The 25215-nt window shown below is 39.8% G+C and overlaps 1 protein-coding gene across 15 annotated transcripts in view; it reads right to left on the bottom strand.

Annotated features, from left to right (window-relative positions):
• SLC8A1 (solute carrier family 8 member A1) overlaps nucleotides 1-25215 on the bottom strand; it is a 408136-nt gene that overhangs the window by 3693 nt on the left and 379228 nt on the right. The window lies entirely within an intron of this gene.

Genomic DNA, 25215 nt, shown 5'->3' with positions numbered 1-25215 from the left:
GGGACTCAGGAACATGTTTTTACAACATGCCGAAAGATTCTAGGTCAATGAAGTTTGAGAATGGCTGCTGAAGGGTATTACTGAAGGCTGCTGTATCATCCGCTCTAGTTTATAGATGAGAAGGTTCAGGGCTCAGGAAATATTTCCAAAGATTCAAGAGCAAGTCAGTGGTGGAAGTGAAACTAACTGACCCATGATAACAACTGCCATTTGCCTAGAGCCTTACCAACAGGAAAGCAGATTCACCTATGTCCTTGTGTTGACGGTGACAACAGTTCTATGAGGAGAGGAAACTTTAGAGGTGAGGATACTGGGCTCTGAGAGGTGCAGCATCACACAAAGGAAGAAGCCACGTTAAGGCTTGAGCTCAGGCCTCCTGCCTTCACGCAAATGCTGTTCACCGTTCCACCTCACCCTTCCCCGGCCTGGCACGTTAATGGCCATCCTCAAAGCTCTTTGTTCGCCAGTAATCCTGTATGCATCTTTTCCCTGAAGCTGGGAAAATCATACATTTCCTTTCTCTACAGGGAGTAGGACAAGATTCACTTACACTTGGTGAGTAGAGCACCGGGGCTTAGTGCAAACCCGAGTCAGAGGGTGTGGAATTCTGCCCGCACAGCTGAATGTGTGACCCCAGGCAGATGACTTAATTTTTCTGAGACTCAATTTCCTAATCTGTGAAATGAGGATAGTCATGCCCACTTCAGAGTGCTTTTGTTCAGTTGAGCTATTACATGTAAAATGCTAACGTTTCTTTGTACAAAGCAAGAGTAGCTCCTTCTGGTGCTTTGGGAAGACAATGTGAATGGAGCTGCCTAGATCCATCTATTACAAGTTGACGCTGGATCTGAAATAGCTCCCTTTATTAAGAATGTGAACAGGACTTGTAAGATATTCAACTTCCTTTCTCTATGCTCACCTAGTTACTGGTGTCAAAGTCCTTTCAGTTACCTCTGCAAAATACGTTGCACGGTCGGTTTAGAGTAGATATTCGTAACTGTCAAGTTGCACTCACGTCTGCAAAGCCAGCAATGGCAGGTATGCTGTTACCACAAGGCACTATGCTCTGAGCATGTGCTATCTGGATTACTCTCTCCCCTCTGTTGCTATTCGTTGCCACTTCCAATGAGGATGACACGTAAAGCACGTACGTTTCTATCAGCCTGTAGATTCTTATGCTTTTAACATGGGTGCTGAGAAGCTACTGGATCTGTGGTGTCACATCCTTTCTGAAAGGGAACTGGTTAACCTTGAGGGCCCATCTCACTGATCCTGACCTGTCTGCGACGGAAAGCAGATTTTAGTTACTGTTTTATAAAGAGGCGGACTGCTTACTCTGTGCTACACATGTCACACGGATATTTTCATTCAACCCTCTTATCAACCTTATAGAGTAGATGTTACTATTTCCGCTTTTACAATGTGGGAAACAGCGATGTTGTGACAGTATGCCTCTTGGACAGGGTGTCCGTCAACAAAGCAAGGATTCTGAGGCCAAATCTGTTTGATTTCAGAGCCCATTCTCACCCTAGACCTCACTGCCCCTCCTAGGAAGGCTAAAGGTTTCCTTCCCTCTGTCCATTTCAGGTTGCCCTGTTCCTTCCACTCAGAAACCTTGAAACAGCTCCTTCCTGTATCAGTGAGAGCAAAGACTGAAGAAGGTATAGGCAGCTTGCTAACCCGTCCTGCTGGATGGGTGCTGCCTTTTTGCATTCGTGATCACATACCGCAGCCCTGTCAGGACCATCACAACAGAGGCCGGTGAGTAAAAGCCCAGTGAGACAATCGTCACGGTCTCTTGCTGTTCATTATTAAGAGTTGTTAGGACCTGACACAGCCGCAGCCTCAAAAACAATGAAGTCATTTTGCTTTGACTTTTCGAGGACAGACAGGCAGCTCAGCAAGGAAAGTAAAGGAACAGAGTCTAAAGCAGGAGAAAGCCACTTACAGCTCAGCTGCTGCTGAGGATCACCTGAGATGTTATCCTGCGCTGGCGTGGCTGCTGGCGGAGGCTAGTGCCTTCCCCCCAATGCTGCAGGGGCAGGGACCTGGCGTGTTCCACAGCTTACGCATGCATACCTCCCCCGGCACGCAGTATGGGGCACACTAGACTTCCTGGGTGCCCCATCTCCACTCGGAAACCCTGGACTTTCTGGATGGCATCTCTGCTGCCACCCCAGAAGGGAGTGAGGCACAAATTCAAAGATGTACTGGGCCCTCCTGGGTCTGCAGGGACTTCTTCTCCCTTAAGCCATTTCTCAATAGCCTATTAATGTGAATAGCACATGAGAATTCTTGTAATGATAGGTTCCTGTTTACAAATGCCTTTCTTTGGATTCTCTGAAAATTAGTTGCCAAAGCGATTAGCTCCTCACATAAATGAAACATGTTTGGGCCTCTGAATCAGGGAGGTTTTTTTTTTTTTTTTTTACCTGGGTTACACATCAGACCTTTGCTTTTCAATTCAAAAGCTGGGTAAAAAAAATTGTAGGAACACAAGTAAATCCAAACCAGCAGCCTTAACTGCAACAGAGACAGCTCTGACTTCCAAATGAAGTGTGATGGAATCTCCCCAAACTACCTTCTCTCACCACTGCTTAGCGCACAGAGCAGCAGACCACAGACTGCAGGCGAGGCCCTGCCAAGCCTGACCCTGAATGCCAAGCCCGCAACCTGCTATGGCTGAACAAGGCAAAAGCCACTCAAATGCCATTCCCCAGAGTGAAGTCCAAACAAGGACTATTGACATGGCGTGAGCATATTCAGAACTTGGCCCGTTAAATACAAACATGTATGAATCAGACTGCCACTGTGATTGGTACAAACTAAGTTATGTTGATAATCATTTACATATGTGTGTATACCTGTACCTACATATATACTTCAGGTTAGTATTCTACTAGTAATTTTTGCTTCTAACTCCCACCTTGAATTCTAATGAATTTTATTTTTATATTTTTCCTTCCTTACAAACATCTTTATTCTCAAACTTCAGTTCTATTCATTGCTCAGCCATATTATAATTTGTTTGCAATGTCTTTTATTATGCAATAAGATTCACAATAGGAATAATCTTGGCAAATATCGATGGGGTGGACACATGGATTAGTCACTATTCTGAGCCCTTTGCTCAGCCCCTGTAAACTTCTTGACGGAAATGCAAGCGCTAAAATTATACTCTTTTTTTTTTTTTTTAGCCACATTGTAAGGCATGCAGGACCTTAGTTCCCTGGCCAGGGATCGAACCTGCGCCCCCTGAATGCTAATAAATTTTAAATTAGTCGTAGAGTTTTAGACTTTTGGTCCTGCCCCCTTGGTACCCACTAACAGGGAAGATTTGTTTGGGAGGCAGATATGTTACAGAGTCAGGACATAATTGTTCTCTGCATCTAACCTTGGCAGCTAAGTCATCTAGTCAATATGCAGGAATATTGATTAGATATCAACACACTCCCCTTTCCTCCAGAAATGATTTTTTAACTGAACTTAAACTTTATCGCTACATACAAACTAAGCCTCAAACATCTCTTCTGTAAAAAGGATAGTTCTTACAGCCCTGCAGGTCACAGGAAGGGTTTACATATTACCTAGAGTACCACCCCACGTGGTTTATCTTCGTCTTGACTCTGCATGTGCTGGGGGCCAGCTGTGCAACTCTCAAGTGCTTCACGCTCAGGAGCAGATTTTGACTGGAGCCCAGCCTGCTACGGAGGCATGGTTGCCGCCTCCCATCACCTGTGAATTACTGATGACGCAGGGGACAGACCAGGTGGTTCAGAGCTTCCTGCTGCGTTAGTGGGAGAAGTCTCATCAAGGGGACCCTCTGGGCTCTTCTGTCAGTGTGTTCTTGGGCAAAACACTCACTCTCTGGGGGGGGGGTTCTGGTTTCCTAAATTCATATGTATGATTTTGGTGGGATTTTTTCTTTTTCGCAGGCATTTGTACATGACCACCCACCTTGCTTCAAATTGACTAATCGATGACGATATCTCATTTTAAAGAATAAATGACCTAGATGAAATAGTCAAAGTGATCTCTAGACCTGAAGATCTTGTCAGTGATGAAACTGTGGCGATATTTATGGAGTTGAACCACACAGCACAGGGTCATTTGACCTCTTAAAAACAGGAAAGAAATGTTGGCAAGGTTACTTACTTCAGATCACATGACCATTCATATGAGTGTAGCCATGCAATAACTGGTGGCAGTGATGACTTTCAGATACTGTGTATCATGTCAATCAAGTGTGCCTATCACTGGCACTGGAAACACTGGGACAGCCTAGTTAAAAAAACAATGAAAATTTGGGGCTCCACCCTTCACCCACTTAATCAGACTCTGAGGAAAAGATACAGGAATACACATTTTAGTAAGTGCCTGAGGTGCCTAGCTTTTCCACCAAGGTTCAAGAACCACAGCTCTCAGGCATGGAAATGGAAGCTACTACTCCCAGTGCCCACAGTTTGGGGGGGCCTTGCTGGCAGGAAGAGATGTTTGAGTTTCAGGGAAGCAGCTAATTGAGAAGTAAGGAGCAGCTGATTCCTCTTAGAGACAGTGATGCCCTGTGATAGAGTAGTCATTTGCTCATAAAACAGCTTGGTGGAGGGCCTGGGACAGCTTGGTGGAGGGCCTGGGACTGCTTGACCATGAAGTCCCCCACTCTCAAGTTGTGCTATACTCTTAATTTTTTTTGGAAAAAAAAAACCCATTCCAGCATGGCAACTATAAAAGGCCAAGGAAAGAGTGAAATTTACTTAAATTAGTTGAATTCTGGCTCTTTCACTTGCCAGGTAAGAAGCTTACCTACTTTAATATGGTTTTGAAGGAAATGAGTTAACATGAACAGCGCTCAGAATAGGGCCTAGCAATTAATGAGTGCTCAATATTAGTAATTTTTTTGTGTGTGTGTGTGGTACGCGGGCCTCTCACTATTGTGGCCTCTCCCGTTGCGGAGCACAGGCTCTGGACGCACAGGCTCAGCAGTCACGGCTCACGGGCCCAGCAGCATGTGGGATCTTCCCGGACCGGGGCATGAACCCACGTCCCCTGCATCGGCAGGCGGACTCTCAAGCACTGCGCCACCAGGGAAGCCCTAGTAATTATTTTTATAATACAACAGAGCCAGATCCCAAGAGAATCCATAAGTGGTCTGGAATTGTGAGTTACTGTAATGATTCTAAACTTCTGGGGAGTTATAACACCCTTTAAAGACATTATTTAACAATGTGGTAGAACAGGGCTTCCTTGGTGCCACGAGCCATGGCCACTGAGCCTGCAGGTCCGGAGCCTGTGCTCTGCAACGGGAGAGGCCACAACAGTGAGAGGCCCGCGTACTACAAAAAAAAATAAAATAAAAATGTGGTAGAACATACAATTATTCTTAAAATCAAAGAGATTTTTATTTTGAAAATTCCGTATAACCTAAGTCATAAAAAGACATTAGAGATCTGGTTTATGGCCCTAATTTTACTAGTGACTGAAAGTGAAAGGCAGACCTCTTTGCTTAAACAACGTATAGATTCCTCTCTATTCTCTCCTCTCTTCTATGCACTTTTTGTTTCCCTCTTTGAGAATTCAAACGGAAATTTTATTTATGTACTAATTCCTCTGTCACTAAGAACCTTAAACAAGTTTTTGCTTTTGGTTGTGATATTTATTTACCCCAGTAAATATGAAACCCACACTTTCTTACTTACATACACATACTCACTTCACTGGCTCAAACAAAAAGAAACCTTGTTTGGCATCCAAGTGAAGTTTAAGAGATCAGGGAATTACTGATGTTTGACTGAATAATGACCAGTTAGGAGAGGAGTTGTAAAAATTGAAAAAGGGAAAAACACTTAAAATTTCTGCCCATAAAACCTGTCCCTGAAAAAGAAATGGAGACAATGACACCTATTTTTAGAAGAGAAGAAAAGAGGTAAGTGAAAAGCTCAAGAGGACTCATGTTGGCAGGTCAGAACACCTGTTTCTACTCATTTTTATCACCAGGGTAACTTTTGAAAAATACCAAATTGTGAGGTCCACTATGAGTTTCTGCTTCCTTGGTCTGGAATGTGGTCTGGGCACTGGCATCTTTTAAAGATCCCCAAGCAGACTGAGGTCCACTAACCAACTATTCAGAGCCCTTGCTTACCTCTGTGGGAGGACAATGGCACCTTCCCTGGATTAGCTGAAATAATGCATGGAAGAGCTCTGACATGAAGGTCAACAAAATCAGTATTTTGGGAACAACAGGGTGGAGACACAAGATAGCAGAGTAGAAGGACGTGAGCTCACCTCTAATTATGAAAACACCAAAATCACAACTAACTGCTGAAAAACCATCAACAAAAAAGACACTGGAACTTACCAAAAAAGTTATTCTAAATCCAAAGCCATAGAAGCCACAATGAGCCAGTAGGAGCGGCTCAACTGTGATAAAATCAAATCCCATACCCACTGGGTGGGCAACCCACAAACTGGAAAATAATTGTCACAGAAGTCCTCACAAGAGTGAAAGTTCAGAGCCCCCTGTCAGGCTTCCAGCCTGGGGGTCTGGAAACAGGAGATGGAGCCCCCAGAGAATCTGGCTTTGAAGGCCAGCAGGGTTTCATCACAGGAATTCCACAGGACTGGGGGAAACAGAAACCCCACTCTTGGAGGGCACACACACACAAGGTCTTCTGCACACCAGGACCCAGTGAAAAAAGCAGTGGCCTCATAAGGGCCTGGGCCAGACCTACCTGCTGGTGGTGGAGGGTCTCCTGTGGAGGCAGGGGTACCTGTGGCTCACTGTAGGGACAAAGACACTGGCAGTGGTAGTTCCGGGGAGTACTCATTGGTGTGAGCCCTTGGGGAGGCCACCATTTTCTCACCAAGACCTGGCCCCACCCAACAGGCTGTAGGCTCCAGTGTTGGGACTCCTCAGTCCAGACATCCAACAGGGCAGGAAACACAGCCCCACCCATCAGCACGCAGGCCGCTTAAAGTCTTCCTGAGCATATAGCTGCCCACTAAACTCACCCCTTGACACGGCCCTGGCCACCAGAGGGACATACCCAGTTCTACCCACCAGTGGGCAGGAACCAGTCTCTCCCACCAGGAAACTTGCACAAGCCTCTGAGATAACCTCATCCACCAGGGGCCAGACAGCAGGAACAAGAAGAACTACAATCCTGCAGCCTGTGGAACAGAAACTGCAATCACAGAAAGTGAGAAAAAATGAGACAGGAGAGGAAACGTCCCAGATGAAGAAACAAGATAAAACCCCAGAAGAACAACTAAGTGAAGGGGCAATAGGTAATCTACCCCAAAAAAGAATTCAGGGCTTCCCTGGTGGCGCAGCAGTTGAGAGTCCGCCTGCTGATGCAGGGGACGTGGGTTTGTGCCCCGGTCCGGGAAGATCCCACATGCCGCAGAGTGGCTGGGCCCATGAGCCATGGCCACTAAGCCCATGCATCCGGAGCCTGTGCTCCGCAAGGGGAGAGGCCACAACAGTGAGAGGCCTGCGTACCACACACACACACACACAAAATAATAATAATTTAGAGTAATGATAGTGATCCAAGATCTTGGAAAAAGAATGGAGGGATGGAGCAAGAAGATACAAGAAATGTTTAACAAAGTCCTAGAAAAACTAACAGAGAGGAACAATACAATAACTGAAATGAAAAATACACTAGAAGGAATCAAGAGCAGAATAAGTGAGGCAGAACAACAGATAAGTGACCTGGAAGACAGAATGGTGAAAATCACTGCCATGGAACAGAATAAAGAATGAAAAGAAATAAGGACAGTCTAGGGGACAACATTGCACACACCAACATTCACATTAAAGGGGTCCCAGAAGGAGAAGAGAGAGAGAAACAACCTGAGAAAATACTTGAAGAGGTAACAGCTGAAAACTTCCCTAACCTGGGAAAGGAACCAATCACCCAAGTCCAGGAAGCACAGAGAGAGAGTCCCATACAGGATAAACCCAAGGAGGAACACACCGAGACACAGAGTACTCAAATTGACAAAAATTAAAGAAAAAATATTAAAGGCCACAAGGGGAAAGCAACAAATAACATACAAGGGAACTCCCATAAGGTTATCAACTGATTTCTCAGCAGAAACTCTGTAGGCCAGAAGGGAGTGGCACAATATATTTAAAATGATGAAAGGGAAGAACCTGTAACCAAGAAGACTATCCAACACCGCTCTCATTCAGATTCAACGGAGAAATCAAAAGCTTTACAGACAAGCAAAAGCTAAGAGAATTCAGCACCACCAAACCAGCTCTACAACAAATGCTAAAGGAATTTCTCTAGGTGGAAAAGAAAAGGTCACGACTAGAAACAATTATGAATGGAAAAGCTCACCTGTAAAGGCAAACATATAGTAAAAGTAGGAAATTACCCATACACATATGATATCAAAACCAGCAATCATGAGAAGAGGAGAGCAAAACTGCAGGATATTGGAAATGCACTGGAAATTAAAACAATCTTGTTTATATACAGATTGTTATATCAAAACCTCATGGTAACCAAACCAAAAATCTACAATAGATATACACACAAAAAAGAAAAAGGAATCCAAACACAACACTAAGTCATCAAATCACAAGAGAACAAAAGAGGAGGGAAGAAAAAAGGCCTACAAAAACGAACCAAAAACAATTAAGAAAATGGCAATAAGAGCATACATATTGATAATTACCTAAAATGGATTAAATGCTCCAACCCAAAGACACAGACAGACTGGCCGAATGGATACAAAAACAAGACCTGTATACAGGCTGTCTACAAGAGACCCACTTCAGACCTAGAGACACATACAGACTGAAAACAAGGGGATGGAAAAAGCTATCCCATGCAAATGGAAACCAAAAGAAAGCTGGAGTAGCAATACTCATATCAGACAAAATAGACTTTAAAATAAAGAATGTTACAAGAGACAAGGAAGGACACCCCATAATGATCAAGGGATCAATCCGAGAAGAAGATATAACAATTGTAAATATACACGCACCCAATATAGGAGCACCTCAGTACGTAAGGCAAATGCTAACAGCCATAAAAGGGGAAATCGACAGTAACACAATAATAGTAGGGGACTTTTAACACCCCACTTTCACCAACAGACAGATCATCCAAAATGAAAATAAATAAGGAAACACAGGACTTAAACATTAGACCAGATGAATTTAATATTTATACAACATTCTATCCAAAAGCACCAGAACACACATTCTTCTCAAGTGCACATGGAACATTCTCCAGGACTGATCACATGCTGGGCCAAAAAGCAAGCTTCAGTAAATTTAAGAAAATTGAAATGATATCAAGCATCTTTTCTGACCACAACACTTTGAGGTTAGAAATCAACTACAAGAAAAAAAAACTGTAAAAAACACAAACACATGGAGACTAAACAAAACAATATGCTACTAAACAACCAATGGATCACTAAAAAAAAAAAAAATCAAAGAGGAAATAAAAAAATACCTAGAGACAAATGAAAAGGGAAGCACAACAATCTCAAGCCTAAGGGACGCAGCAAAAGCAGTTCTAAGAGGGAAGTTTATAGCAATACAATCTTACCTCAGGAAACAAGAAAAACCTCAAACAACCCAACCTTATACCTAAAGAAATTAGAGAAAGAAGAACAAACAAAACCCAAAGTTTGTTAGTAGAAGGAAAGAAGTCATAAAGATCAGAAATAAACGAAATATAGATGAAGGAAACAATAGAAAAGATAAATGAAACTAAAAGCTGGTTCTTTGAGATTAACAAAACTGATAAACCTTTAGCCAGACCCATCAAAAAAAAAGAGGGAGAGGGCTCAAATCAATAAAATTAGATATGAAAAAGAAGAAGTTACAATGGAAGCCACAGAAATACAAAGGATCATCAGACACTACTACAAGCAAACTATATGCCAATAAAATGGACAACCTAGAAGAAACGGACAAATTCTTAGAAAGGTACAGTCTCCCAAGACTGAACCCGGAAGAAATGGACAAATTCTTAGAAAGGTACAGTCTCCCAAGACTGAACCCGGAAGAAACAGAAAATATGAACAGATCAATCACATGTACTGAAATTGAAACTGTGATTTAAAAACTCCCAACAAACAAAAGTCCAGGACCAGATGGCTTCACAGGCAAATTTTATCAAACATTTAGAGAAGAGTTAACACATATCCTTCTGAAACTCTTCCAAAATATAGCAGAGGGAGGAACACTCCCAAACTCATTCTATAATACCACCATCACCCTGATACCAAAACCAGACAAAAATGTCACACAAAAAGAAAACTACAAGATCAATAACACTGAGGAACATAGATGCAAAAATCCTAAACAAAATACTAGCAAACTGAATCCAAAAATACATTAAAAGGATCATATACCATGATCATGTGGGCTTTATCCTGGGGATGCAAGGATTTTTCAATATCCACAAATTAATCAGTGTGATACACCACATGAACAAGAATAAAAACCATATGGTCATCTCAATAGATGCAGAAAAAGCTTTTGACAAAATTCAACACCGATTTATTATAAAAACTCTCCAGAAACTGGGCACAGAGGGAACCTACCTCAACATAATAAAGGCCATATACAACAAACCCACAGCAAACATCATTCTCAATGGTGAAAAACTGAAAGCATTTCCTCGAAGATCAGGAACAAGACAAGGATGTCCACTCTTGCCTCTTTTTTCAACTTAGTTTTGGATGTCCTAGCCACGGCAATCAGAGAAGAAAAATGAATCCAAATCGGAAAAGAAGAAGTAAAACTGTCACTGTTGGCAGATGACACAATACTATACATAGAAAATCTTAAAGATGCCACCAGAAAACTACTAGAGCTCATCAATGAATTGGTAAAGTTGCCGGATACAAAATTAATACACAGGATCTGTTGCATTTCTATACACTAACAACAAAACATCAGAAAGGGAAGTTAAACAATCCCATTTACCATCACATCAAAAAGAATAAAATACCTAGCAATTAACCTACCTAAGGATGCAAAAGACCAGTACTCTGAAAACTGTAAGATGCTGATGAAAGAAATCAGAGGACACAAACACATGGAAAGATCTAGTGTGTTCTTGGATGGAGGAATCAATATTGTGAAAATGACTGTATTACCCAAGGCAATCTGCAGATTCAATGCAATCCCTATTAAATTACCAATGGCATTTTTCACAGGACTAGAGCAAAAAATCCTAAAATTTGTATTGAGACACAAAAAATCCCGAATAAGCAAAGCAATCTTGAGAAAGAAAAACGAAGCTGGTGGAATCAGGCTCCCTGATTTCAGACTATATTACAAATCCACAGTCATCAAAAGAGTACGGTACTAGCACAAAAACAGAAATATAGATCAATGGAACAGGATAGAAAGCCCAGAGAGAAACCCACACACCTATGGTCAATTAATCTATGTCAAAGGAGGTAAGACTATACAATGGAGAAAGATAGTCTCATCAATAAATGGTGCTTGGAAAACTGGACAGCTACATGTAACGGAATGAAATTAGAACATTCTTTAACACCATATACAAAAATAGACTCAAAATGGATTAAAGACCTAAATGTAAGACCTGATACTATAAAACTCCTAGAGGAAAACATAGGCAGAACACTCTGACATAAATCACAGCAATATCTTTTTCGACTGTCTCATAGGGTAATAGAAATAAAAATAAAAATAAACAAAGGGGACCTAATTATATCAGAAGCTTTTGCACAGCAATGGAAATCATAAACAAAATGAAAAGACAACCCACAGAATGGGAGAAAATATTTGCAAATGATGCAACCGACTAGTTAATAAGGGATTAATCTCCAAAATATATAAACAGCTCATGCAGCTCAATATTAAAAAAACAAACGACCCAATCAAAAAATGGGCAGAAGACCTAAACAGACATTTCTGCAAGGAAGACATACAGAGAGCCAAGAGGCACATGTAAAGATGCTCAACATCACTAATTATCAGAGAAATGCAAATCAAAACTACAATGAGATATCACCTCACACCAGTCAGAATGGTCATCATCAAAAAGTCTACAAATAATAAATGCTGGAGAGGGTGCAGAGAAAAGGGAGCCCTCCTACACTGTTGGTGGGAATGTAAATTGGTACAACTACTATGGAGAACAGTATGGGAGGTTCCTTAAAAAACTAAAAATAGAACTACCATATGGCCCAGCAATCCCACTCATGGGCATATATCCAGAGAAAACCATGGTTTGAAAGGATACATGCATCCCAATGTTCATTGCATCATGGTTTACAATAGCCAAGACATGGAGGCAAACTAAGTGTCCATCAACAGAGGAATGGATAAAGAAGATGTGGTACATATATACAATGGAATATTACTCAGCCATAAAAATAATGAAATAATGCCATTTGCAGCAACATGGATGGACCTAGAGATTATCATACTAAGTGAAGTAAGTCAGATGGAGAAAGACAAATATCATATGATATCGCTTCTATTTAGAATCTAAAAAAAATGATACAAATGAACTTATTTGAAAAACAGAAACAGATGGACAGAAAACCAACTTATGGTTACCAAAGGGGAAAGGTGGGGGGGGGGAGGGATAAATTGGAAGTATGGGATTGACAAATACACACTGCCAGATAACCAACAAGGACCTACTGTATAGCACAGGGAACTCTGCTCAATATTGTGTAATAACCTAAATGGGAAAAGAATTTGAAAAAGAATAGATACATGTATATGTATAACTGAATCACTTTGCTGTACACCTGAAACTAACACAACATCGTTAATCAACTACACTCCAATATAAAATAAAAAGTTAAGAAAAAGCAACATTTTGTTATCAAATAATTTTTCATTTTGATATGTTAACTTGAATGTTTGCACTTTGCAGGGTTACCACTGGGACTTAATTTTCCTGTGATGTATCTGAAATCCTGGTGTATTTCAAGTTCAAAGAAAGATTAATTCCAAATAAAATAGAAAAATAATAGGGGTTTATTTATCAGGGAACACAAGGCAGAGAAGAGAATGAGCGATAACCAGCAGTGCTATTTGACCTGCCTTCCAAACTAATTTGATACATGTTCTCAAAAACAGTCAACACTCCACTCTTAAACATACCCATAACATATAGTCCCATAATGGGATTGTTTTTCAGAACAATGTTCATGAATGTCCAAGAGTGGATCCAAGGTTCCCCTTCCTTGTTCAAGCTCTTAGCTTCATGGCGTTTGCTAAAATTTTCTAAAGTCCGTGATTCTAATTCTTTGATGTTAGTAAAAACACTTTGAGCCTTCCAAAGAACTCTGATGGTTTATCTGAGATGGGGCTCTTCAATTTCTAAGTCATCTGTTCCCCACTCTCACTCTTGATTCTGAAAAGAACCTTAAATCAACTAGCTGGGTGTAGAGGAAACAAGCTGTGTTCTGACCTGCTGTCTCTTGAGACCTGGATTAACACGGTTCTGGAGTGGATCAGATTATGTATGCGTGGTACCCTGGGAGTCCTGCTTGTTTACTTCCCCAAATAAAAATGTTGATGCAGACTACAGTGGTGGACATTCCAGTGTATGCCTGATCAAGTAAGGGGTACAGGGCTGACTGACTTTAAAGAAGTCTCCTTGCTCTGGTAAACCAGCAGCTGGATGACGACCATGGTGTCCTACAGTTCCCAGTTGGTCCATGTGAGGTAATGGTTCTGCTTAGCATGGAGATATTGGGTTGGCCGAACAGTTCATTCCGTTAGTGAATACACTGTTCAATAATATTCTTGGTGAAAAATGAAAAATGTCTTTTATTTTCACTTAAAACCGAATGAACTGTTTGGCCAACCCAACGTTTAGTAAGCTGAGGCCACCGTGAGCGGCCAGTTTGGTCACCTGAGTCTGTGTTACTCTGGATAACGACTACTGCTACTGAAGAACGCCAGTCCTAATAACTGGCCAGCGTAATATATCTTGTTATGGTAGTAAGAAGCCTAAGCTTAAGTAGGACCTGGTTCTGCTCACATTTGCCATGCGCTGGCCGTGTGACCCCAGTATAACCTCCCTAAGCCTCTGAAACCTCATCTGTAAAAGAGGTGAAATACAAGTCCTCATTTGTATGGCTGTGAAGATAATTAAAAGAAGTGATGCAAAAAGGCTTAGTGTGGTGTCTGGAAATTAGCAGGTGCACAACAAATGCTACCTCTTATTATATTTCAGAAATCTTTGTTCTGGTGATAACAAAGGAAATGATGATATTAAAATCTTTTATTATGGTTTCCTTCAGCCAGGTGATTTAGGGCTAATAGGCCTTATGCAGGATTATGGGAAAATGTGGTTCTGTCTTTGATGTCCAGAAATGATAGAGGAGATAAGGACAACAATAGTTAACACTTATCTGGCTTCCTATGTGAAGCACTATACATACATAGATTCTCATTTAATCCACAAACAGCCCTTTAATGTGGCTACTATTATCATCCCTATTTAACAGATGAGACAACTGAAGCCCAGTGTATAAGAAATTTGACCAAAGTTACACAGTCAGTAAGAGGTGAAGCTAGGATTCAGACCAAAGGAGTGTGACTCTAGCTGGAGTGCACGTTCTTAACCACAAGTCCATGGGGGGTGGATAAGGACTAGATAACTGACATACTTTCAACTTGAAAATGGACAAGGGTTCAAAGAAAATGTACAGAAACTTCATCACATTGAACTATGATTGTAAGTACATGGTGTTAAAACAGCTGATCCTTTTGAGAGATCAATGACTGATAAAGTAATTGTTTTGACTCCTTATGTTCCTGGCTCCTCCCAGAATTACATTTACCCTGTCTTTAACCCATAAAAATGGGTTTGAATGAATCTACGTTAAAAAAATAAAGTTTTTGATATTTTGAATTTTTAGCCATAATTCTCTTACTCTTATAATGAAGCTTTAATAATACCAAATCCATGAGGGTAAAAAAATCAGTAAGATGTAGTCAAGCAACATTTTCAAAAGGAAAAAAGGAAGGGCAGAATTGGGGCCAAAACAAAGAGCTGCATTAATTGTCACTTTCCTAAGCCATGTTGGTTTGTTATTAGAAAGATACAACTGAAATTCCTTCCTTGCCTCAAAAACAGTCCAGAGCTGCCCTGCACAAAAAATTGTCCCCCATTTCGCTTCTCCCTCCTTCTCTCTCTTAAACTTCCTTGCATTTGAAGCCTGGTTCTTTCTTCTATGCTTTGTTCTATTTTTGGGAACATCCACAACTGAAACTCCCTTCTTGCCTCAAAAACAGTCCAGAGCTGCCCTGCACAAAAAATTGTCCCCCATTTTGCTTCTCCCTCCTTCTCTCTCTTAACCTTCCTTGCATTTGAAGCCTGGTTCTTTCTTCTATGCTTTGTTCTATTGTGGGGAACATCCATCTCTCATCTGAATCTTCTCAAATCCTCTCCCTCCTCTTTTCTAGTCCTACTTTAGACATGGTAAAGCGAAAGGTCCCCCAAGTCTCACTAGAGCTAAATACAGCTGAGAAGGATCTGAAAGAAAAATCTGGAGAAAAATGAAAACAGAAACCCTTGCTCTCACCTCCAGGTAGCCTTAATGAGTCACAGTGGAAACACCGTGTCTGGTGGCTATACGGTGTGATTCTAAGTCTATGGATCTAGACAATACACTGAAGACAGTCAACCTGTGCTTTTACCCTGTGGGTGCCTACGCAGCTTTTTATTCCACACAGAAATTCTCTTTTTGAAGAGGTTGCTTTGTGTATTATAAGCTCAGGAGAACATGCAAATTATTAAAAGTAGGCAAACGGAAGCAACTCAATAAACAAAAGGCCAGTGCATACAACTTCAACCCAGCACTGGAGGCAGCAGGTGAGACTTGAGGGGGTTCTGGAAAGTTCTGACAATTCTCCCATTTCTGGTTCCTCCTTTCCTTGACTTGGCGTAACATTTCTCCCATTAATTCATTCCTATGAATTATATGGTGCAAAAAGACATGTCCATCAAAAGTCTTAAAAACCCACAAAATCTTCGGTCAAGCAATTCTACCTCTGGGAATTTAGAAGTAATTTTACAAGTGTGAAAGTGTATGTATGCGGATGGCCAGAGCACAGTTTTTATGTCAGAGAAAAATTAGCAACAACTGAATCGTCCATAATTTTGGTAAAATAAATTGCAACTTCATATAACATAATACTGTGTAATTGTTAAAATAATGACATAATGGTACACTAAGTAGCAAAGAAAAATGTTCATGATGCATTGCTAACAGAAAAAGCAGGTTATATAACTATGTCTAGTATGAATCCATTAAAAAATGCGGGTAAATATTTGACATGTCTTTGTATACACATTTTTGTGCAATTTATTTACGTATCCCAGGATTTTAAAATCTGAAAGATGGGAAATCAAGATGGAGCAAGAGGACATGGAACTCCCATCCCCCCATGAATAATTCTCACTTAAAACTAACTGGAAACTGGTAGAAGCTATACAACCAAAGCTGTAAGAAAGGTACACACATAGTTAGGTAGGAAGGAAGAAAAGTGATTAGTTCAGGACCTGGGCCCCTAGAAGGGGACTCAGAGGAAAAGCGAGATTACGAGAGTGGACCTGTGGAGTGAGCAGGTCAAGCTACAGACCGGGCATCCCAGTTCTGGGGTCCTACTCAGAGGAGAGGCCCCCTTGCCTGGCTGGAGGAACACTGGGTCAGATGGAAAGGCTGGAGAAGCCTGGATACCGCTCAGGAGGAGCAGGCATGTGTTGACCAGCTCCCAAGGCAGGGCAGAGAGAGGTCTACCCTAGTGGTTGCTAGGTTGCCAGTGACTGCCTCGGTCCACTTCCCAGCCTGACCTGAACAAATGCTCTGGCCCTGCTTACTCCACACCACAGTGCAGTACTGGATCTGGGGCAGCCAGGACCAGGGAAAGACCAGACCATGGGACACAAAGGTGACCCATCCTGGGGAGGAGCCCAGGTGGGCAGCGGTAGCCAGTGTTGTTGCTTACCCAGGCAGCACACCAGGAGCCACCCAGATCACTGAGAGAGGCCCCTCTACCATGACTAATCTGCCAGTGCCTGCTGAGAGTCCATGCAGGTCCTTGCCAGACTTGCAGAGTGGTTCTACAATAGGGCAGGGGTGGCGGAGGCAGGGCTCAGTGATTGGCTTTGAGAGACAAAGGGGATTCACACCCAAGGCTCCATCTCAGTGGAGTACCAGATGCCTATACAGGCCGTGCACTGAACCTCTGTCTACATACAGGCCCCACATGCTTCAGCACACCCCTCGGGGGCAAAGGCCCTGGTGCAGGGAGAGGGAAAAACAGACTCTTTAAGGGAACAGAGTCAGCTTGAGCCCGGCCCTCAGGGTTTCTGCTCCAGCAACTTGGGATCAGACCATGACCCTGACAAGGCAGTGATGGCCACTAAGCAGAGAGGAAGTCCCACTTCACACCTGGCATCAGCTCTAGCCCTCCATCTCCAGCCCTACCCCCTATCAAGGTGATAGCTGCCAACACACCCTGAGGAAAGACGTGACGAGCATCTACATCAAATCCAGCCCTCCCACCAAAGGCACTGGGCACATTTAGTCTGTATAGGGACACTCCCACATAAGAATGCCACTTCAAGGCCGGAATAACTGTTTCACCTAAATTCAGAGAGGCAGAGAAAGTTAAGCAAAATGAAAAGGCAGAGGAACTACTCAAAATTGAAAGAGCAGGAGAAAACCTCTCAAAAAAATAATAAAACAAATAATTTTTCAGATAAAGAGTTCAAAACATTGGCAATAAAAACGTTAACTGAGCTACAACACCTTTGAAAAAGAAGGATAAAATAGGAGGAATCATTTTATCCAGTGTTAAGACCTACTAGATAGCTATAGTAATGAAAACAGTGTGGTATCGATGGAGAGACAGATATATAGATCAATGGAACAGGTTAGAGAAACCAGAATTAGACCCACATGAGTATGTCCAATTGATTTTTGACAAAGGTTAAAAAATTCAATGGAGAAGAGATTGCTTTTTCAATAAATGGTGCTGGAGCAAGTGGACAGGCATAGGGAAAAATAAAACCTCAACCTAAGTTTCATACTTTATACAAAAATTAACTCAAAATGGATTAACAGACTTAGATAGAAAACTAAAACTTCTAGGAAAAAACTTAGGATAAATTCTTAGAGGTCTATGTCTGGTCAGTGTTCTTAGACTTTACACAAAAAGCATGATGCATAAAGGGAAAATGTGATAAATTGGACCTCATTAAATTAAAAACTTTTGCAATATTTTGAAATAACTACAAATGGAGTATAACCTTTAAAAACTGAGTCACACAAAAAAATTGTGAGTCACTGTATTGTACACCTATAACTTATATAATATTGTACGTCAACTATACTTCAATAAAAAAAGAAAAAAATGGAAACTCTTGCTCTGTGAAAGACCCTGTAAGAAGATGAAAAGACAAGCAATCGACTGTGAAAATATATTTGCAAACCACATATCTGACAAAGGACTTACATCTAGAATATGTAAAGAATTTTCAAAACTCAACAGTAAGAAAATAAACAATCCAATTAGAAAACAGGCAAAATACAGACATGAACAGACATTTCACCAAAGAGGATGTACAGATGGCAAATCAGTGCATGCAAAGATGTTCAACATCATTAGCCATTACAGAAATGGAAATTAAAATCACAATGAAAGCTTACTACATACCCACCAGGACAGCTAAAATAAAAAAATAATGGTAACACCAAATGATGATGAGAAACTCAAACATTTCTGGTGGGAATGTAAAATGGTGTAGCCCCCTGAAACAGTTTGTCAGTTTTTTACATAACTAACCAAGTCATACCACACAGCACTCTTGGCCATTTATTCCAGAGAAATGAAGACTTATGTTCATGCAGAGACCTGTGCACAACTGTTCAGAGCAGCTTGATTCATAATAGCCCCAAACTGGAATCAACCAAAATTTCCTTCGGGAGTGGTTAAACAAACTGTGGCCCATCCACACAATGGGATACTGCTCAGTAATAAAAAAGAAGGAACTACTGGTATACACGACAACCTGGATGAATCACCAAAGAGTTATGCAGAGTGGAAAAAAAGCCCATCTCAAAGATTCCTAGCTTAAATTATACAAAATTATAGATAACAGGAATAGATTGGCAGTTGTCAGGGATGGGGGAGGGAAGGAAGTGGCTAAGGCTCTAAAAGGGTAGCTCAGGGCATCCTTGTGATGGAAACGGTGTATCTGGACTGTGGTGGTGGTCACATAATCTGCACATGTGATAACATTTCATAGTGAGTGCATGTAAAAATGGTGAAATCTGAATAAAGTGGATGGATTGATTGTATCACCGTCAGTTTCCTGGTTGTGCTATTATACTACAGTTGTGCAAGATGTTATATTGAGGGAAACTGGGTAAAGGGTATGTGGGATCTCTATGTGTTATTGCTTTCAACTGAATGTGAATCTACAATTATTTCAAAATGAAAAAAGAAGATCTAGAGAAAGATGAAAGAAAAAAAATGTTAACTGAATTAAGGAAAATAATTGATCTAATCATTGACCATTTTAGCAAGGAACTAGAAAATATAAAAGAGACCCAATCAGAAATGAATAATAGCTGAAACAAATACACCAGAAGGTATGCCTAGCAGACTAAGTGATACAGAAGAACACATAAGTGATCTGGAAGATAGAATTATGGAAATCACAGGATCAGGACAGAAGAAAAACAAATTTTTAAAAATAAAAGCAATTTGAGATATCTGGAATAATGTGTTCTAACATTTGCATTATAGGGGTTCCTGAGGGAGAAGAGAGAAGGTGATCAAAAATGTATTTGAGGAAAATATGGCTGAAAACCTCCCAGACCTAAAGAAGGAAACAGATACAGGAAACAAAGAGGGTCCCAAACAGGATGAACCCAAACAGCTCCACACTAAGACATATCATAATTAAAATGGCAAAAGTTAAAGATAGAATTCTAAAGACAGCAAGAGAAAAACAAAGAGCCATATACAAAGGAATTCCCCGTAAGGCCATCAGCTGATTTTTCTGCAGAAACTCTGCAGGCCAGAAGAGAGTGGCATGATATATTCAAAGTGCTGAAAGGGAAAAACCTGCAACCTAGGATACTCTATCCAGCAAGATTGTCATTTAGAATAGAAGGAGAGATAAAGAACTTCTCAGATAAGCAAGAACTAGAATAATTCATCAATACTAAACCTACCATAAAAGAAATGCTGAAGGGTCTTCTCTAAATAGAAAAGAAGAATCTATAGGAAAGGGAAAATCCCACTATGAAAGGCAAATATATAATAAGGGCTGAGTATCAACCATTTAAATAAACCAGTACCTAGATTAAATGACAAAAAATTGTAAAAGCAACTATAACTAAAATAAACAGTTAAGGGATAAGCATGAAGATGTAAAATATGACATCAAAAACACAAAATATGGTAGGAGGGGAGTGTAGATCTCTTAGAATGTTTTTGGGCTTAAATGACTAGAAGCTTAAAATTTTTAAGTAGATATAATTACAGGTCAACATATATGAATCACATGGTAAGCACAAGTCAAAAACCTACAACAGATATAACAAAAACCAAAAAGAAAGGAATACAAACATAATAAAAAAAATTAACCACAAGAAAACAAAAAGAAATGAACAGCTAAGAACTACAAAAGCTACCAGAAAACAAGTAATAAAAGGGTAATAAGTACATACCTATAAATAATTACTTTAAAAGTCAATGAACTAAATTCTCCAATCAAAAGACATAGGGTGGCTGACTGGATATAAAAAAGAGACTCACTTTAGCGCTAAAGACACACAGACTGAAAGTGAGGGGATGGAAAAAGATATTTCATGCAAACAGAAACAACAACAAAGTGGGGGGTAGCAATACTATTATCAGACAAAATAGACTTTAAAAGAAAGGCTATAACAAAACAAAGAAAGGCATTATATAATGATAAAAGGATCAATACAAAAATAGAATATTATACTTGTTAACATATATGCACCAGATACAGGAACAGCTAAATATATAAAGCAAATACTAACAGACATAAAGGGAGACATTGATAACAATACAATAATAGTAGGGGATTTTAACACCCCACTTAATGGAGAGATCACGCAGACAAAAAAAATCAATAAGGCAGAAGTAGTCATAAGTGACACAACAGACCAGTTGGACTTAGCAGATATACAGTACACAACATCTGAAAAAGTAGAATACACATTCTTTTCAAGTGCACATGGATTTTTCTCCAGGATAGATCACATGCTAGGCCACAAAACAAGCCTCAAGAAGTTTAAGAAAACAGAAATTATCTCAAGCTTTTTTCTTCCTTACCTCAATGGAATGAAACTAGAAATCAACTACAGAAAGAAAAAAATGGGAAAATAGCAAACACATGGAGACTAAACAACATGCTACTAAAGACCAACGGATCAATGAAGAAATCAAAGAGGAAACTGGAATTACAATATTCCATAATCTATGGGAATGCAGCAAAAGCAGTTCCAAGAGGGTACTTTATAGCAATACAGGCCTTACTTAAGAAACAAGAAAAATCTCAACCTAACCTACCACCTTAAGGAATTAGAAAAAGAAGAACAATAAAAGCCCAAGGTCAGCAGAGGAAGGAAATAATAAATATCAGAGAAAAAATAAAATAGAGATAAAAAAACAGAAAAGATCAATAAAACCAAGAGCTGGTTTTTTGAAATGATAAAATTGATAAACCTTTAGACAGGCTCACCAGGAAGAAAAGAGAGAGGAGCCAAATAAACAAAACAAGAAAGGAAAGAGGAGAAATAACAACTGATACCACATAAGGGGTGGAGGGATAAATTGGGAGATTGGGATTGACATATACACACTACTATATACAAAATAGATAATAAAGACCTATTGTACAGCACTGGGAACTCTACTCAATACTCTCTAATGGCCTATATGGGAAAATAATCTAAAAAAGAGTGGATATATGTATATCTGATTCACTTTGCTGTACACCTGAAACTAACACAACATTGTAAATCAACTATACTCCAATACAAATTTTAAAAAACTGATACCACATAGATACAAAAAATCATAAGAGAATACTATGAAAAGTTATATGCCAACAAACTGAACAACTTAGAAGAAATGGACAAATTTCTAGACATATACAGCTTGCCAAGACTGAATCAAGAAGAAACACACAATTTGAACAGACTGATTACTACTAGTGAAACTGAATTTTTAATAAAGAAAACTCCCAGGAAACAAAAGTCCAGGACCAGATAGCTTCACTGGGGAATTCTACCAAACGTATAAAAAAGAACTAATACTTCTCAAATTATTCCAAAAAATTGAAGAGGAAAAAACACTCCCAAATCCATTCTATGAGCCCACCATTACCCTGATATCAAAACTAGACAAAGACACTACAAAAAAGAAAATTACAGGACAATATCTTTGATGAATATAGATGAAAAAAATCAACAAAATATTAGCAAGCTAAATCCAACAGTACATAAAAAGAATCATACATCATGATCAAGTTGGATTTATTCCAGTAAAACAAGGATGGTTCACCATTTGTAGATATGCAACATTAACAAAAGGCAGGATAAATATCACATGATCATTTCAATAGATGCCAAAAGCCCATTTGACAAAATATAACATCCATTTATGATAAAAACTCTCATCAAAGTTGGTCTACACTCATCTCTCAACATAATAAGGGCCATTTATGACAAACCCACACCAAACATCATACTCAACAGTGAAAACCTGAAAGCCTTCCCTTTAAATTAAGGAACAAGACAAGGATGCCCACTCTCATCACTTCTGTTTAACACAGTATTCAAAGTCCTAGCCATAGCAATCAGACAAAGGAAAAAAAGGCACCCAAATTGGAAGAAAAGAAGTAAAACTGTCACTATTTGCAGATGACATGATTCTTTATATAGAAAACCCTGAAGTCTCCACCTCAAACCTATTAGATTTAGTAAATGAATTCAGCAAAGTTGCAGAATTCAAAATTAATATACAGAAATCTGTTGCTTTTCTATACACTAATAATGAACTATCAGAAAGAGAAAGTAAAAAAAAAATCCTGTTTAAAATTGCATCAAAAAGAATAAAATACCTAGGATAAACTTTACCAAAGAGGTGAAAGACCTATGCTCTGAAAACTTATAAAACACTGATGAAGGAAAGTGAAGATGATACAAAGAAATGGAAAGATCTCCCGTGTTCTTGGATTAGAAGAATACTGTTAAAATGCCATAATTACCCAAAGCAATCTACAGATTTAATGTAATCACTATCAAAATACCCATGACATTTTTCACAGAACTAGAACAAATAATCCTAAAATTCACATGGATCCCCTAAAGACCCTGAATTGTCCAAGCAATCTTGAGAAAAAAGAAGAAAGCTGGAGCTATCATGCTCCCAGACCCCAGACTATATTACAAAGCTAGAGTAATCACAACAGTGTGGTACTGGCACCAAAACATACACGTAGATCAATGAAACAGAGAGCCCAGAAATAAACCCATGCACCTATGGTCAATTAATCTTTGAAAAAGGAGGCAAGAATGTACAATGGAAAAAAAGACAGTCTCTTCAATAAGTGGTGCTGGGTTAACTGGGCAGCTACATGTAAAAGAATGAGATTAGCATATTTCCTTACACCATGTACAAAAATAAACTCAAATGGATTAAAGACCTAAATGTAAGACCTGAAAACATAAAACTCCTAGAATAAAACATAGGCAGAACACTATTTTGACGTTAATCGTAGCAACGTTTTTTGGATCTGTCTCCCAAGGCAAGGAAATAAAAGCAAAAGTACACAAATGGGACCTAATCAAACTTAAAACCTTTTGCACAGCAAAGGAAACAATCAACAACATGAAAAGGCAACCTATGGAATTAGCTGGAGAAAATATTTGCCAATGATATGACCGACAAGGGGTCAATATCCAAACTATAGATTGCTCATACAACTCAATATAAAAAAAAAACAGTCAGGGCTTCCCTGGTGGCGCAGTGGTTGAGAGTCCGCCTGCCGATGCAGGGGGCGCGGGTTCGTGCCCCGGTCTGGGAAGATCCCACATGCCGCGGAGTGGCTGGGCCTGTGAGCCATGTCTGCTGGGCCTGCGCGTCCGGAGCCTGTGCTCCGCAACGGGAGAGGCCACAGCAGTGAGAGGCCCATGTACCGCAAAAAAAAAAAAAAAAAAAAAAAAATCAAAAAATGTGCAGAAGAACTGAACAGACATTTTTTCCAAAGAAGACACACAGGTGGCTAACAGACACATGAAAAGATGCTCAACATCACTAATTAATAGAGAAAGGCAAATCAAAACAACAATGAGCTATCACCTCAAACCTAGCAGAATGGCTACCATTAAAAAGTCTACAAATTACAAAAAGTTGGAGAGGATATGGAGAAAAGGGAACCCTAATACACTGTTGGTGGGAATGTAAATGGATGCAGCTGCTATGGGAAACAGTATGGAGGCTCCTTAAAAAACTAAAAATAGAACTACCGCATGATCCACCAATTCTACTCCTGGGTATATATCCGAAGAAAACAAAAGAATTAATTCAAAAAGATACATGTACCCCAATGTTCATAGCAGCACTATTTACAGTAGCCAAGACATAGAAGCAACCCAAGTGCCCATCAACAGATGATTGGATTAAGAAAATGGTATGTGTGTGTGTGTGTGTGTATACATACATATACATATATATGTATGTATATATATACATGTATACATGTATATATAATATGTATGTATACACACACACACACACACACACACAATGGGATATTAGCCATAGAAAAGAATGAAATTCTGCCAAGTGCAGTAACGTGGATGAACCTAGAGGATATTATGCTTAGTGAAGTAAGTTAGAGAAAGACAAACACTGTATGACATCATTTCTATGTGTGGACTCTAAAAAATAATGCAAATAAATGTATATGCAAAACAGAAACAGACTCACAGATACAGAAAACAAACCAGTGGTTACCAATGGGGAAAGGAAAAGAGGAAGGGGCAAATTAGGGATATGGTATTAAGAGACACAAACTACTATGTATAAAATAAACAAAAAAATATATAGCACAGGGAATTACAGCCATTATCTTGTAATAACTTTTAACAGAATATAACCTGTAAAAATACTGAATAACTATG

This window comes from Phocoena phocoena, chromosome 14 (genome assembly GCF_963924675.1).
Source record: "Phocoena phocoena chromosome 14, mPhoPho1.1, whole genome shotgun sequence".
Lineage (NCBI taxonomy): Eukaryota > Metazoa > Chordata > Mammalia > Artiodactyla > Phocoenidae > Phocoena > Phocoena phocoena.
This window is presented reverse-complemented; position numbering and strand designations above follow the sequence as displayed.